Consider the following 13,634-nt stretch of genomic DNA (forward strand, 5'->3'; position numbering starts at 1 on the left):
GAGACAGGAGGTAGTTCTCCTTGCAGGGAAAGGGTAAGCAGAAGAACGCCACCAGCCCCCGTTGCCACTGCAAACACTTACGGTTCTTACAACAGGAGAAACCCACAGTCTACACAAGCCCTGAGCCCAATTTGGAGAGCTGCCAAGGTGTGCACTCTACACACGCCATCCAGCCCCTATGAGCCAAGCTACAGCAACATGGTTCCATGTTCAGACCAGAGCCACCTCTGGAACGTGCCCTCCCTGGGGGCCAGTAGCTACTGTACCTGTCCAACACTAGGCTTCATCTTCATTACACCAAGCCCACATGGGTGGCTGAATTCCACAACCCCAGCCTAAGCCGATCATCAGCTGAGTCTCTGATCCTATACACTAGGGAACAAACCCATACACGTACATTTCCAGCTAGAGAAATAGTCTGCCAGTCCCACCCAGGGCAAACCCACCCTTGAGCTAGCCAAACCACTGTGTGTCCTCCCCTGAGTGGGAGAAGTCCGTGAGTTATCAAGAAGCTGATATGCCCCCAAAGCCAGTGGTGTAGCTCCATGCTTATGCTCAGGGCCTGAGAAACAGCCCAGTGGCATCCACCTGTCCCCCTTGGACACATCTCTGGCCTGCCCAAAGGCCTCATGCCCACATCTCAGGCTTGAGAAACAACACATGCAGGCCATGCCCAGAAGACATGTTCCCAGGACAGTTAAGCAGCTGTGCGCCTGTGTCCCAGGCCAGAGAAATAGCCCTATGGGCTGTGCCTCACAGGCATGCCCCAAGGTTGACTGAGCAGCTGTGCACCCTCATCCCAGGCCTGAGAAACATCCCATGGGCCAGCCTCAACAGACATGCATCCAGGCTAGCTAAGAAGCTATGCAACCATGTACTGGGCCTGAGAAACAGTTCCACAGGCCTTCCCTGGCAGACACACTCTCAGGCTGACCAAGCAACCACATGCCCATGACCCCAGCCAGTGTAATAGCCCCATGGTCCCAACCCCAGCAAGCCAGACCCCAAGTTGGCTGACCCACTATGTGCACACATGTGCCCCTAACCTGAGAAACAGTACAGTGACCCAGTGAGCTCACCCCCAACAAAGCCACACCACCACCATCACAAACTCTCTCAGCCTAAGCCACTGAGACACTCACAAACATCACTAGTGTGGATTGCAGTTAAAGAAACTACACAGAGACTACACTACTGTGTCCACCTAGAACCAAAGTCAACACACTCCAACCAACACCCAAGACCCATATATATGAATAAGTCTTTCCCTATGAAACCTACTCCATAAAATTGGAAGAGGCGACTATTCCACCAGATGTATAGAAATCAACTTAAAAACACATCAAACACAAAAAAGCAAAGAAATATCATGCTTCCAAAGGAACACAATAATTATTCCATAGCTCACCCAATCATAAGGAAATACACAAAATGCTAGAAAAGGAATTCAAAATAATAATCTTAAGGAAACTAAGTGAGATACAAGATAATACAGATAGACAATTCAATGAAATCAGGAAAACAATTTATTATTTGAGAAATGCAACAAAGAGACAGATTTTAAAAAAAAAACAAAAACAGAAATCCTAAAGCTACAGAGTTCAATAAATGAAATTTTAAAACACAACTGAGAGCTCAAACCACAGACCAGACCAAGCAGAAAAAAAAAAAAATTTCTGGACTTGAAGACAGATCTTTTGAAATAACAACAACAACAAAAATTAAGCATAAAAAAGAATGAAGGAAGCCTACAGGATTTATGGGACCTCATTAAGCAAATAAATATTCACATTATCAGTGTTCCAGAAGGAGAAGAGAAGGGAACAGATATAGAAGACATATTTAATGAAATAACAACTATAAACTTCCCAAGTCTTGAGAGGGATATGGACATCTAGATGCAGGAAGTTCAACAAACTCCAAATGGATTCAACCCAAACAGATTCTCTTCAAGGGACATTATAGTCAAACTGCCAGAAGTCAAAGACAGAAAGAATTCTGAAAACAGCCAGAGAAAAACATGAAGTCACACATAAGGGAATTTCCATTAGACTAACAGTAGATTTATCAGCAGAAACTTTATAGGACAGGAGAGAATTAGATTATATATTCAAAGTACTGATTAAAAAAATAATAATAAAATAAAAATTAAAAAAAACCTTATAGCCAAGAATATTATACCCAGCAAAGCTATCCTTCAAAAATGAAAGAGAAAATCTTTCACAGACAAGCAAAACCTAGGGGAATTCATCACCACTAGACTGACCTTACAAGAAATACTCAAGGCAGTCTCACATTTGGATATGAAAAGATAATAACCACCATCATGAAAAAACAAAACTATAAAACTGACTGGTGGAGATGATACACAAAGGAGGAAATGGAAGGAATCAATCCTTATCATTACAGAAAACTGCCTAACCACAAAAAAATAAAATAAAAAAGGAAGTAAGGAATAAACATTGCATACAACAACCAGAAAACAATCAATAAAATGAAAGGAGTATGCCCTCACCTATCAAATAACAACCTCAAATTTGAACAGACTAAATTTCCCATTCAAAAGATATAGAGCAGCTGAATAGATTTTTTTTAAAAGGCCCAATTATGTTTTGTCTAGAAGAAACTCACCTTACCCATAAAGACACACATAGACTGAAACGGACAGTATGGAAAGAGATATTCTACGCAAACAGAAACTAAAAGTTAGCTGGAGTAACTATGCTTGTATCAGACAAAACAGATTTCAAGTCAAAAGCTGTAAAGAGACAAAGAATGACATTATATAATAATAAAGGGATCAATTCGGCAAAAGAATATAACAATTGTAAGTATATATGCACCCAACACTGAAGCCCCCAGATATCTAAAGCAAATATTAGATTTAAAGGGAGAGATAGTTCCTAATACAATAATAGCTGGGGACATTAACATCCCTCTCTCAATGTTGAACAGATCACCTAGACAAAAAATCAACAAACAAATGTGGGATTTAAACTATACCATAGAGCAAATGGACCTAACAGACATTTACAGAACATTTCACCCAACAGCTGCAAATACACATTCTTTCATCAGCACATGGAACATTCTCCAGGATTGACCATATGTTAGGACACAAAACAAGTCTCAAAAACTTTTTTTAATTCAAATCATATCAAGTATCTTATCTGACCACAGTGCAACAAAAGCAGAAATAAGTACTAAGAGGAACATTTAAAACTACACAAATATATGGAAATCAAGCAACATGCTCCTGAATGACCAATGGGAGAAGAAAAAAATTAAGAATAAAATTTAAACGCCTGTAATCCCAGCACTTTGGGAGGCCGAGGCAGGTGGATCATAAGGTCAGGAGATCGAGACCACCCTGGCTAACATGGTGAAATCCCGACTCTACTAAAAATACAAAAAATTAGCCGGGCGTGGTGTCAGGTGCCTGTAGTCCCAGCTACTCAGGAGGCTGAGGCAGGAGAATGGTGTGAACCTGGGAGGCAGAACTTGCAGTGAGCCAAGATCTTGCCACTGCACTCCAGCCTGGGCAATAGTGTGGGACTCCATCTCAAAAAAATAAAATAAAATAAATTTTAAAATTCCTGAAACAAATGAAAATAGAAACACAACATACCAAAACCTGTGGGATAAAGCAAAAGCAGTATTAAAAAGCAAGATTATAGCAATAAATGCCTACATCAAAAAACTAGAAAGGGCTGGGCGTGGTGGCTCACATCTGTAATCCCAGCACTTTGGGAGGCCCAGGCAGGCAGATCACAAGGTCAGGAAATCGAGACCATCCTGGCGAACAAGGTGAAACCCCTTCTCTACTAAAAATACAAAAAATTAGCCAGGCGTGGTAGCAGGCACCTGTAGTCCCAGCTACTTGGGAGGCTGAGGCAGGAGAATGGCATGAACCAGGGAGGCAGAGCTTGCAGTGAGCCGAGATCGCACCACTGCACTCCAGCCTGGGCGACAGAGCCCGGGCAGAGACTCTGTATCAAAAAAATAAAATAAAACAAAACAAAACTAGAAAGGTGAAGGCATGGTGTCACATGCTCGTAATCCCAGAATTTTGGGAGGCCAAGGCAGGCAGATTGCTTGAGCTCAGGAGTTTAATCCAGCCTGGGCAACATAGCAAGACCTTGTCTCTACAAAAAATGCACAAATTAACCAGGTGTGTTGGCATGTGCCTGTAGTCCCAGCTACTTGGGAAGCTGAGGTGGGAGGATCACTTGAGCTCAGGAGGTTGAGGCTGCAGTGAGCCAAGGTCATGACACTGCACTCCAGCCCAGGAAACTGAATGAGACTCTGTCTCAAGGGAAAAAAAAAAAAACTAGAAAGATTTCAAGTAACAACTTAACAATACTTCTAAGGACTAGAAAAGCAAGAACACACCAAACTCAAAATTAGTAGAAGAAAAGAATAATAATTAAAGCAGAACTAAACAAAATTAAGAATTAATAAAATAAAAAGGATTAACAAAACAAAAGTTGGTTTTTTTGAAGATGAACAAAATCAATAAGCCATTTGCTAGACTAACAAAAAGAAATAGAGAAGATTGAAATAAAATCAGAAATGGAAAAAGAGGCATTACAATGATACCACAGAAATGAAAAAGATCATCAGAGACTATTATGAACAACTATACACTAACAAACTAGAACCCCTGAAGGAAATGAATAAATTCCTAGAAGCATACAACTGATTAAGATTGAATCAGAAAGAAACAAAATATCTGAACAGAGTGGTAATGAAATATATGATTAAATCAGTAACAAAAAGTCTCCCTATAAAGAAAAATCCAGGACCAGGTGGCTTCACCACTGAATTCTAACAAGCCTTTAAAGAATAATTAATATTAATTCTTCTCAAAGTATTCCAAAAAAGTGAAGTAGATAAAATTCTTCCTAACTCATCCTACAAGGTCAGCATAACCCTGATACCAAAGCCAGTCAAGGACACAAGAAAAGAAATTACAGGCCAATATCCTGATTAACATAAATGAAAAATCTTCAACAAAATATCAGCAATCCAAATCCAACAATACATCAAAAAATTACATCATGATAAAATGGGATTTATACCAGGAATTCAAAGATGGTTCAACACATACAAATCAATAAATGTGATGCATCGCATAAAAAGAACGCAAGATAAAAACCATATGACCATCTCAATAGATACAGAAAAGGCATTTGATAAAATTTAATAATACTTCATAATAAAAACTCTCAATAAGTTAGATATAGAAGGAAAGTACCTCAAAATAACAAAGGTAATAAATGACAAACCCACAGACAACATCATACTGACTGGGGAAAAACTGAAAGCTTTTCCTCTAAAAACTGGAACAAGACAAATATGCCTACTCTCTTCACTCTTATTCAACATAGTACTGGAAGTCCTAGCCAGAGCAAACAAGCAACAGAAAGAAATAAAGCATATCTAGCTAGGAAAAGAGAATGTTAAACTGTCCCTGTTTGCAGAAGACAAGATCTTAAATCTAAAGCCTCTACCAAAAAACTCTTAGAATTCATAAACAAACTCAGTGAAGTTGCAGGGTACAAAATCAACATACAAAAATCAGTAACATTTCTATATGACAACAGCTAACAACGTGAAAAAGAAACCAAGAAAATAATCCCATTTGTAATAGCTACAAATAAAATACCTAGGAATTAACTTAACAAAAGAAGTGAAAGATTTCTACAATGAAAACTATAAAACACTGATGAAAGAAATTGAAGAGGACACCAAAAAATGAAAAAATATTCCATGTTCACGGATGGGAAGAATCAACATTGTTAAAAGGTCCATACTACCCAAAGCAATCTACAGATTCAATGCCCCTATCATACCAATGACACTCTTCACAGAAATAGAAAAAACAATGCTAAAATTTATATGGAACCACAAAAGACCCAGAATACCCAAAGCTATCCTAAGCAAAAAGAATAAAACTGGAAGAATCATATTTACCTGACTTCAAATTATACTACAGAGCTATAGTAATCAAGAGAGCATAGTACTGTCATAAAAACAGACACATAGACCAATGGAATAGATAGAGAATTCAAAAATAAATCCACACACCTACAGTGAATTCATTTTTGACAAAGGTGCCAAGAACATACACAGCACAAAAGACAGTTTCTTCAATAAATAGTGCTGGGAAAACTAGATATTCATATGCAAAATAATGGAAACTGGACCCCTATCTATTGCCTTATCCAAAAATAAAATCAAAATGGATTGAAGACTTAAATCTAAGACCTCAAATTTTGAAACTACTACAAGAAAACATGGGGGGAAATCTCCAGGACATTAATCTGGGCAAAAATTTATTGAGCATTATGCAACAAGCACAGGCAACCAAAGCAAACATGGACAAATGGGATCACATCAAGTTAAAAAGCTTCTGCAGAGCAAAGGATACAATTAGCAAAGTAAACAGATAACCCACAGAATAGGAGAAAATATTTGCAAACTACCCATCTGACAAGGGATTAATATCCAGAATATATAAGGAGCTCAAACAACTCTATGGAAAAAATCTAATAATCCAATTAAAAATTGGCAAAAGATCTGAATAGAAATTTCTCTAAAGAAGACATACAAATTGTAAACAGGTATTTAAAAAGGTATTCAACATTATTGATCATCAGAGAAATGCAAATCAAAACTATAATGAGATATCATGTCACCCCAGTTAAAATGGCTTTTATCCAATAGACAGGCAATAACAAATGCTGGTGAGGATGTAGAGAAAAGGGAACCCTTGTACACTGTAGATGTGAATGTAAATTAGTACAAACACTATGGAGAACAATTTGGAGGTTCCTCAAAAAACTAAAAATTGATCTACCATATGATCCAGCAATACCACAGCTGGGTATATGCCCAAAAGAAAGAAAATCAGTGTATCAAAGAGATACCTGCACTCCTACATTTGTTGCAGCATTGTTTACAATAGCTAAGATTTGGAAGCAACCTAACTGTCCATAAACAGATGAATGGATAAAGAAAATGTGGTACATATACACAATGGAGTACTATTCAGCCAGAAAAAGGATGAGATCCAGTCATATGCAACAACATGGATGGAGATCATTATGTTAAGTGAAATAAGCCAGGAACAGAAAGACAAACAACACATGTTCTCACTTATTTGTGGGATTTAAAAATTAAAACAATTGAACTCATGGAGATAGAGAGTAGAAGGATGGTTACCAGAGGCTGAGAAGGGTAGTGGGAGGCTGGGGGATACTGGGTACCAAAAATTCGTTAGAAAGAATGAGACCTACTATTTGATAGCACAACAGGGTGACTAAAGTCAATAATAACTTACTTGTACATTTTTAAATAACTTAAAGCATGTAATTGTATTGTTTGTAACTCAAAGGATAAATGCTTAAGGGGATGGATACCCCATTCTCCATGATGTGCTTATTTCACGTTGAATGCCTGTATCAAAACATCTCATGTGTCCATAAATATATACTCCTACTATGTACTCACAAAAATTAAATTTTTTAAAAAATGAATCAAAGATATAAATGTAAGCCCCAAAACTATAAAACTACCAGAAGAAAACAGGAAAAACACTTCAGGACATTGGTCTGGGCAAAGATTTTATGAATAAGACCTCAAAAGCATGGCAATAAAAGCAAAAATAAACAAATGGGATTATATCAAACCAGAAAGCTTCTGCACAACAACAGGAACAATCAACAGAGTGAAAAGACCACCTAAATGGGATAAATTGTGTGCAAACTATGCATCCAACAGATGACTAATATCCAGAATATACAAGGAGCTCAAACTCAACAAAAACAACAAAAATCTGATTTTAAAATGGGCAAATTATCTGAGTAGACATTTCTCAAAAGAAGACATACAAATGGCCAACGAAAATATATAAAAGTGCTCAATATCACTAATCATCAGGGAAATGCAAGTGAAAACTGCAATGAGGGATTATCTCACCCCAGTTAAGATGGCTATAGTCAAAAAGACAAAAAAATAACAAGTGCTGGTGAAGATACAAGGAAAAGAGAACTCTTATACACTGTTGGTGGGAATGTAAATTAGTATAGCCATAGGGAGGAAAGTATAGAGGTCCCTTTAAAAAAAAACTACAAATAGAGCTACTTACTGTATAATCTAACAATCCCACTATTGGGCATTTAGCCAAAGGAAGGGAAATCAGAATATTGAAGAGACTTCTGCACCCCTATGTTTACTGCAGCACTATTCACAGTAGGCAAGATATGGACTCAACCTAGGTGTCCAACAACAGATGATACAGAAAATGTGGTATATATACACATGGAATATTATTCAGCCACAAAAAGAAAAGAGTGAAATCCTGTCATTTACAGCAACGTGGATAGAGCTGGAAGACATTAAGTGAAATAAGCCAGGAAAGGAAAGAAACATCGCATGTCCTCACTCATATGTGGAAGCTGAAAACGTTGATCTCATAGAAGTAAAAAGTGGACCAGAGGATACCAGAGGCTGGGAAAGGGAAGGGGAAAGGGACAGTGTGTTTCTTTTTTAAAGGATACAAAATTTACATCTAGATAGCAGAACAAATTCTAAAGTTCTATAACACTGCAGAATGACTATAGTTAACCTTAATGTATTACATGCTTTCAAATAGCTGGAAGGAGGAATGTTCCCAACACAAAGAAGTGACAAATGTTTGTGATTGTGGATATGCTAATTACCCTAATCTGATCACTACACATTATATGTACTGAAACAGCACTAGGTACTCCATAAATATGAACAGTTTTTACATGTCAATTAAAAATAAAAAATCTTCTACACAAATATCAGTGTTTTGTCTATAATTTATTTTATAAATGTGTTTCCCAATTTCTGTTTTGTTCGTGACGTTTTACGACACCAAACATTTCTAATCTTTATGTATTTAAATCTACTGTTCTTGTTCTTTGTTTTCTGCCTTACATAGTCTTTTCTCTTCCTCACCTCAAGTTATATAATATTTTTATAATTTTACCTTTTCTCACGGTTTCATATTTATATGCTTAATTCTTAAACAGTTAAGAATTTATTTTGGAGTAAGTCATGGGATAGGAAAGCTAACTTAATTGTTTCCCAGGTGATTAGTCAGTCACTGAAAAGTCATTCACAGGACTGTCTACCTTTTCCTCTGATTTGAAATGGAAACTTTGTTACATACTAACTTTTAAATACATATGTAAGGTCTATTTATAGACTTTTAAAGTTTTCCTACTTTTTTCTTTTTGTGTATCCACCAGTAAAAATATTTAAACCATGTTGACATTATAAATGTGTTCTGACATCTGGTGATAATAGATACCCCATGATTCTTATTTTAACATTTGTTATTACTGTTCTCATCGTTTATTCTCCCAGATAAACTGGGGGATCATTTTTCGGTTACAAAAATATGTTTGAATTTTGATTGGAACTGTGTAATAAATTTTTTAATTAATTGTGGAAGAATTGCTATCTCTCCAATAGTGATACTCACCATCCAGAAATAGTACCCCATTTGTCTCAGCTGCTCTCAAATGTCTGCAGCTTCCCTTATAAAAATATTTTGGCCTTTGTGAGGTTTTCTCTCCCCATTTATTTTATATTTTAGATGGCTATTGCAATGGATAAGGAAACTGTTGATTTGGCCGTTTTACTGAATTCTCTTTTTAATTTTACATAGTTATCCATTGATTTTTTTTTTATTTTTTCCAGGTGGCCAACTACATAACCCATAAATAATGATAATTTTGTACCTTCTTTTCCAGTATTTGACCTCACGTATTTTTTCATATCTAATTGTTTTTTATAATTTCCAGAATAATGTTGAATAATAATGGTTAGCTTTCTTGCTTCTTTTTAAGTTTTCATAGGAATAATAAGAGCTAATTTTTTTTTTTTTTTTTTTTTTTTTAGTTGAGATACGGTTTCACTGTGTTGGCCAGGTTGATCTCAAACTTCTGACCTCAAGTGATTCTCCCGCCTTGGCCTCCCAGAGTGCTGGGATTACAGGCGTGAGCCACTGTGCCTGGCCTGATAATAGCTAATATTCTTTAGGGGTTTATGTGAGGCACTGTTCTGAGCAACTTAGTGACTCGCCTATTTAATCCACCCAACAGCTCTTTGAGGTAGGTACTATTAATATTCCCATTTTACAGAAAGAGAAACTGAGACACAGAGATGCTGAGTAACTTGCCCAAGGTCATACTGTAAGTAACTGACAGAGCCAAGATTTCAATCAAGGCATTCTGATGAGTAGGTTGGTGATGATGATCCGATAACTCTCTCTAGCCATGGATTGAATCCTTAGCAGCACCTTTAGTTCTCATACTGCTAATGCCAGCCTGCAGAGAACAGCCACCACTGGGCTCCCCAGTGCCAGTGAGGATGATGAGATTCCAAAAGAGCTAAAGCCAGACAGCAACACTTAACCACCAGCAGCAAGGGTGGGGCATTACTACCATAATGGGCAGCAAGGTCACAATGGAAGTTGGGGCAGCTATGGTGTTCCCAAGACAAGATAGATGGTCAACCAACAAGTGTACTGCTTGAGACATAAGATCACAAGAGGTTAAAAGTGGATGAGCAGAAAGTTGATATGAGCTCCCCAGTGGAAAGTCATGAGGACTCACCCAGTTTCCAGACCTGAGCCAATTCTCAGACCTAGAACTGACCAATTGAAGGAGTGCCTGAGTGCCCTTGTGGAGAACTCTGTAGCATCACAGCAAGTGTCCTCAGTCATGATTCTACGAGTCCTTCCCAAAACAACAGAGTCATTTACCTGAGTAATCGCACACTGGAGCAAGAATATCCACATGATTTTTCAAGGGCTCTTGGATACAGGACCTAAGTTGACACTGACTTGGGGACCCAAAACACAAGCAGGGCATCCCTGTTATAGAGAGGACATTGGAGGTCAGGTGATAAGTGGAGTCTGTCTTATTATACACTCCATGTGTTTGTAGACCCACCCTGTGATCATTTCTCTAGTACTTGAGTACATAATCTGGACCAATATGGACTGGTAGAAATTTGTATTGGTTGCCTGATCTCTGGAAAAAAAGCCCTGTAATAGTTTTTAAGCTATTGTCTCTCGGCTTCAACCCACCCCTACCTCTTCCGCCTCCCACACACACACTTCTATGTTCTGCTTTGTGATGCTGGGACTGGGGCTCTGCAAGCCACATTTCTGCTTTGCCAGTTGGCTCTACATTCAGCTCTTCCAATACGGGAAACTTGAGGAATAAAAAGACGTGTGCTTCGTGTTCCTGTCGCAGCACCTCAGTCTCACTGCTCCCCTTGGCATTCGCAGTCACAGCATGCATTCAGTTTGCAAGATTTCCAACACTGGCAGGACCAGTCTCACCGTGGTCCCCAGAAACACCAGCACAGCTGACCAGGACCTTTTCCTCAGAGTTCTGGGTCACAGCCCCAGGGGATGCCTCCTCTGAGCTCAGAGTCATCAACATAAGCTGAGTAGTGGCCCCCTCTCAGAGGTCTGAGATTCAGCTCCTCTGCAAGCTTTTACCTATCAATAATTCCAATTTCTTCCCTTGTTCCCCCGGGTGTAAGAGTGGTAGCTGAGATATCTTAGTGTTCTCTCTTTGCCTTTCCAGTTTTTTAATAACTACTTAATAATTCCTTACATTAAGTCTTTTCTGTTAAAATAACATGTGTGGTGTCTCTTGACTGAGATATTATAGGAAAAGCCTGGTGAAAACCTTGAAATTGCCCCCCTGTGCCCTGACAAGAAAATGAGAAGCAACGCTCCATCACAGGAAGAATGGCAGAGATTGGGGCTACCCTTAAAGACACGAAGGAGGCTAGGATGGTGGTCCCATCGTATCCCCATTTAGTGCACCAGTCTGTCTTCTAGAAAAAGCCAGTTGGGTCATGCATTTTACGGTGGAATATCATGACCAAGTATTAACCCCAACCACAACTGCTGTTTCAGATGCAGTATTTTTACTACAACAGATCAACATGGTCTCTGGTACTTGGTGTAACACTATTAAATTGGAGAATGCATTCTCTTCAATCCCTACTAGAAAGGAGCATCAAAAGCAATTTGCTGTCACTTAGAACAGACAGATACATACATTCACTGTCATGCCCTCATGGTTAGATTACAATAAAGCTTAACAGGATTGGGATCATCAGGATATTCTGTAGGCAATCTCAAGGTTTCACTGTGCTGGCAACATCATTTAATCGTGCCTAGGGGACAGGAAGTGGTAAGCATTCTGGTCAGATACATCTGGATCAGAGAGTGGAAGAGGAAGCTTACACACAATCAAGGGTTTTGCTGTGGCCAGTGAAGCTTTCAGGGGCCCTGTGGTTTGAGACATGCCAGGTCACTCCTCCAAGGGACGAACAAATTTGTGCACTTTGTACCTCCTACCACTAAGAAAGTGGTACAATGCCCAATGGACCTCTTCAAATTTTGGAGACCACATCCACCACACTTGTGAATACTGCTCCAACTCATTTAGTAGTGAGTCAGAAGGCTTCTAGTTTTGAGTGGGTGTTATGGGCCAAATGCGTCCCTACAAAATGTATCCATCAAAACCCTAACCTCCAGTACCTCAGAATGCGAGTATATTTGGAGATAGGGCCTTTAAGAGATGAATTAATTAAAATAATGTCATTAAAATGGGTTCTAATCCAATCTGACTAGTGTTCTTATAAGAAGAGGAAACCTGGACACACGAGGAAGTGCCAAGAAGCTCGTGCACAGAGGAAGGGCCCTCAGAGGGCACAGCAAGAAGGCGGGCCATCTGCAAGCCAGGGAGAGGCCTCCAAAGAGACCAGACCTGCTGACACCTGGACCTGAGACTGTCCAGCCTCTGGAACTGGACAGGTTTTTGTTGTTTAAGCCACCCAATGTGTGGTATTTTGTATGGCACCCCAAGCAAACTAATACAGTAGGCCTGGAGCAAGTGAGGGCACTGGAACTGGTCCAGATTGTGGCACAAGCAACTCTAGAGTTTAGCTCTGTGACCCAGAAGATTCCATGCTGCTAGACTCTCTAGAACTTTCGACAAGTCTCAACAGGAGAACCACAATAAGAGCCCCAGAGGTCTAGAGCAAGCCCATGCCACCCACAAAAGGCAGCTCTTCATTCAGAAAGCAGCTCCTGAGTGCTGCTGTGGCCATGAAGTGACTGAGTACCTGAGCTTGGGACGTCAAGTGACTGTGCAACCAGTACTGCCTTCTATGACATGGATACTATCAGACCTGCCAGGACATAGGATTGCACAGAGAAAAAAAAATAAGAAAAAAATTCATCCTCATCTGGGACTTAGACCTCTCAGAGACAAAGGTCTGAGTTATTCCACAAGGTAAGCAATCTAAACCAATAGAAATGCTGGCCAAGGGGGAGGAGGGTCTAAAAAGGGTAGAATAGAAGAGAGCTGATCAATGAACATCATGGGAAAGACTGCAGCAGTAGACAGTGAGAACCTGGCCCACTAATGCTCAAGTTGTCTTTTTTTTTTTTTTTTAATGTTTCTTTGTGACCTTGAAGAAGCAGTGATAGGATAGAGTAAGCCTAACACTGGATCTGAGTGGAACAAGGTCTTGACTGCAGTTGACACTGTCAGTGCCCCACC

The sequence above is a fragment of the Macaca nemestrina genome, chromosome 6, assembly GCF_043159975.1.
Source record: "Macaca nemestrina isolate mMacNem1 chromosome 6, mMacNem.hap1, whole genome shotgun sequence".
NCBI classification, from domain to species: domain Eukaryota; kingdom Metazoa; phylum Chordata; class Mammalia; order Primates; family Cercopithecidae; genus Macaca; species Macaca nemestrina.